Here is a 5,000-nt window from a genome sequence, read left to right as displayed (position 1 = left end):
CTTAGAGGGGCCGTGCTAATGGTGTCGCCACGGCGATGGATTCACAGTTGCGGCTTGGCGGAAAAAGGGTTGGGGGTGAGAGGAGGAGGAGGAGGAGGAGGAGGTAGAGAGAGGTGATATAGTCGGCCCTCTCTGCTAACACATTGCTAATTAGAGCGCCCCGTCACTCATTACTGATGTAATAGGGTGTAACAGTAATGGGTGTCAGGCAAGCCCCAACAAACAAAGAAAGGAGGAGGTTGTGGTGGTGAAGTGTGGAGGTGGAGGGTGGGTGGGTGGAGGTGGAGGAGGGGGGGAGGTAGCTGTGGTTGTGAGTCTTTCAAAGGCGCGAAAGGTGAGAAGAGCAGCATAACGCAAAGGACGAGGAAAAGCACCTGGATGTTATGTCCTGGGGGATGGGGCGCAAGGGAAGGAAATGGAAAGAGACGGAGAGATGGAGGGCTCAGTCAGATTAATGCACTGAGAGAGAGAGAGAGAGAGAGAGAGAGAGAGAGAGAGAGAGAGAGAGAGAGAGGCTGCAGGGTGAGAGACATCCACCACCCACTGCACTCTACCACCAGCCAGTTCCCCCTATTCCTAGCTTTTTCCTTAAGTTTGGATGTACACAAGATGGTCCCGGTTCAAAGACCATTAATGGAAGACGTGTTTGTTTGCTGCTGATGCTGACGGTGTCACGTGACGCATCGGGGAGAGAGTGGCATGAAAGGGCATCCGGCAAGGGAAAAAAGGAAAAGGCTTGAAGTTAGGTAAAGGAGATGGGGAGAGATACTGTATATGGTGCAAACAGAGAACAACACAGTAAGTGTGTCATGTATAGTGCTGTTTGGAGCTGGCTGGTGCAGAAGGGAGAGGGTATGAGGACAAGGCAGAGCGATCATCACTAGGTGAGCCCCTTTTGCACTTAGAAACCTTGTTAGCACCCACACACACACACACACACACACACACACACACACACACACACACACACACACACACACACACACACACACACACACACACACACACACACACACACACACACACACACACACACACACACACACACACACACACACACATACGGCACACACATGAATAATTTTAATTTATTTGATGTCCACATAAATACAGAATTATATATCACAAGAAATCAGAGGATACAAACAATCGGAATAGCTTGTCAGCAGTGTGTACTGTGTAGTCTAGAGGAAATGCAATACAAAATACGATCCAAAAACAAACACACTATTTGTACATCCTGGGTACAAATAGCCATGCCTCAACCATATAGTGCGCCAGCCCATGAGGGCATGTATAGAGCAGATGTTAGCTACCTGCATGGCCTTCTCCTTTGTCATACCCATCCTCCTTACCACTCCACACACCAACACACATATCATACACTTCTGGTAATGTGTATATTCACTGTGGTGGCCCACTATGTAACCGGAGCAATTGAGGACCCGTACGGAAAGACAGCGTGAAGCTGGAGAAACAAGTACAAACTTTTAGGTGAGTTTGAGGTCGTAAAAAGTAAAAACGAATATGTGAAATATGTGAAACTTTTGTGAAGATGATGAATTCTTTTAGCCACCATCATTGTGTCCGTTCTTTCACTCCAGAGAATTTCTTGCTGTTCATGTCCAGGCTCTCCTCAAGATATTTGTTGAGGGTGAAATAAACAATGCATTGACATAGATAATGGCTGACGAAGACCCTTGTCTCAGTCAACCTAGAAATATCTGTCCCCACATTCTCCCAGCAATTTACAGGGGTTTTTGTGCATTTTGAAAGGAGGTGAGTGGAATATTCGGCGATGTGCTGGGTAGCATATTATGGGCTGTGTGACCCATTGTGTGTGTGCAGTATAACCTCACAATGAACAGTAGCAGCACCTTGACCTTTGAGTGGAGGTTAAGGACTTCGGGGGGGGGGGCTTAACTTGTTCCCTGAGTTCAGCCTTGAGTGTGTGTCTGTGTGGGTGTCTGCACCCGATTGTTTGTGTGTGTTTGTGTCAAGGTGTGTGTGTATGTGTGTGTATTAGTTTTTGTAAGTGTGTGCAACAGTTTTTGCGTGTGTGTGTGCGTGTCTGAGAGCATTATTGGGCTGTGTGTGTATGTGTGTGTGTGTGTGTGTGTGTGTGTGTGTGTGTGTGTGTGTGTGTGTCTGAGAGCATTTTTGGGCTGTGTGTGTGTATGTGTGTGTGTGTGTGTGTGTGTTTGTTAGGGGCTTAGGGGGAGGTCCACAGTGGCCCAACTATGATTCGCCCGTACTCCTTCACCCAGAATTTGAAATAAGGTCACCGTCCCGGGAGGGCCCAAGTCAAAGCCCTCCTCCTTCACCTCCTCCTTCACCTGCCCTTTCGCTGCTCTCCTCCCTCTCCCCCTCCCTGGTTTCATCTCCTCCAGACACCTACCCCTTCCTTCCTTTCTACACGGCATGTACTTCTCTTTCTTTGTGAGATTTATTTATTTATTCATTTATCTATTTATTTACTTTGGACACCATTTACACAGTGATTGTCTCTCAACTTGGACAACTTGTGTGCCCTTCCCACGGAGAACGCCGGGACAAAAGGAGGCAGAGAACAACCGACAGCACATCACAAGGACGGCCCGATCCTCTTCTGTGTGGGTTTCAGACGAGACATTGCCTGGTTTGATTCGTGTGTTTCTTCGTTGTCTGTGCAAAAATGTTGAAAAATAATAAAATAAAGTACGTACAACACAGTTTGTGATGATATTGGGTCTTAATATTGTAATTCGATTGGCAAAAAATAATATTTTAGGATTAGCTAAACATTAGAGGGAGGAAAAGAGGTTGTTGCCAGATAAGGCAGGTAATAAGTGTATTAAAGCTGGCACACTGTGTGTCATTCAGACACAGGCAGCCCCGATGCATATCCAATGGTTGGCTGAGTGAATAGGACAATAACACACCATTCTAATGCAAATCAAGGAGCCCATTAATGTTTACATTGAAAATCAGAAATACATTCCCTCCCGCTAAACCAGCATAATTAGTTTCCTCTTAAATCCATATTCCATTAACCCAGGTGAATCCATCTGAGTTTTTATCAAATTTCTTTTTTATTTTGTATGATAATGCAATTTAAAAGCAAATGACATATTCAGGCTGGGAGAGCTATGAGAAAATAAATCTGGATACGTGGGTATACTAAATGCACTGTCTCGTCTATTGGACGTAATTGTAAATAGAAAAAGTGTTTCTGTAATTCGGTTGGGGCCAATGATTTTTAAATGTGTTATTATGAATAAATTAATCTTTTAAAGGGTAACTAGCTTATTGGAGATTAGCCACGGATGCTCCAGGCGTCGGCTTGTCAGGGTCGCTGTCGTGCTTTTGTTGTCCTGACACCTCAAAGTCTGGAAACCAACGTAGGCCAGCGACACAAGTGCAGAGAGAAAACTGTGAAGTCATACGATCGCTGCAAAAAAAACTTCCCCACAGATCCACACCCACACGTACACACGCACAGGCACACACGCACACACGCACACACACATGCACACACAAAACCACCTGCTTTCCCTTTATGGAGTAAAACGCTTACTTGTGTTTTGTTGGTGAGAGAGCGAGAGGGAGGGAGGGAGGCTGGGGCTGGGGCTGGGGGTGTAGGGGGGATGGGTGGGGGGGGGAGGTGAGGTCGCGAGCGGGTGCTGAATGGAATCGGCTAGTTTCTATAGAACCAGGTACACACGCACACATGCACGTATGCACACACACACACACACACACACATACACACACACACACACACACACACACACACACACACACACACACACACACACACATGCACACACACCAATTGGAGCCCGGGATTTTTTCTAGAACAGTTCGGCAACATCAGCATTTCGACTCTTCCCCTCCTCCCCTCCCCCACTAACTCTGTAACGCTGAAAACACACAAAAGACCCCACAGAAATCTGGTGCGTGTCCCATTCATCCCCCACATGGTGTGGTCCAGAGTGGTGCTGTTGGGGTTGGTGTGTTTGTGTTTGAGGATCTTCCTGTAGGTCCTCGCTTGTGTGTGTGTGTGTGTGTGTGTGTGTGTGTGTGTGTGTGTGTGTGTGTGTGTGTGTGTGTGTGTGTGTGTGTGTGTGTGTGTGTGTGTGTGTGTGTGTGTGTGTGTGTGTGTGTGTGTGTGTGCGTGTGTGTAACAAGGTATTAGTGCATGTCTAGAACCGGCTAGCTGGGCAGGCATGCACACACACACACACACAAACACACACACACACACACACACACACACACACACACACACACACACACACACACTCGGGTACACTTTCTTCAGATATCCCCAGTGAAACAATTTACTGTACAGCCAACACTTGATTTACACAGGTAGGGTAGCCTCCCATCTGCGTGCACACACACACACACACACAACCACAAATAAACACACATACTTGCACACACAAACACACACAAACATGATACACACACACACACACACATTTATGAAGACATGCACACATGCACATACGTACACACATACACACACACAAGCTTGTAAACCAACACACACACACACCCACGCATGCGTGCACGCACACACACACACACACACGTAGACGGTGTAATGGATAGGAGCCGGCTGAGGGCGTCTGTCAGGGGCGACTGTTCTAATCAGAGCAGTGGGGAGAGAGATAAAGGAGAAAATAATGAGTGTGGCATCAGGCCTTTCATAGCGCAACAAAAGGCCACAGGATCAGATAGACACACACAATGTGGAGAGGAGAGGGGAGGAGAGGAGGGGCGAGGAAGAGGGAGAGGGATGGAGAGAGAGAGAGAGCGAGATGGAGAGAGAGGGAGAGCGATGGAAAGCGAGAGAGAGAGCGATGGACAGGGAGAGAAAAAATGGCGAGAGAGAGAGAGACAGAGACAGAAAGGTATGGAGAGAGAATGAGATTGAGAGAGATGGAGAGAGAGACCAGGAGAATGATGAAGAGAAGGAGAGAGAGAGAGAGAGAGAGAGAGAGAGAGAGAGA

This window comes from Gadus morhua, chromosome 20 (genome assembly GCF_902167405.1).
Source record: "Gadus morhua chromosome 20, gadMor3.0, whole genome shotgun sequence".
Lineage (NCBI taxonomy): Eukaryota > Metazoa > Chordata > Actinopteri > Gadiformes > Gadidae > Gadus > Gadus morhua.
Note: the sequence above shows the minus strand (reverse complement) of the source record.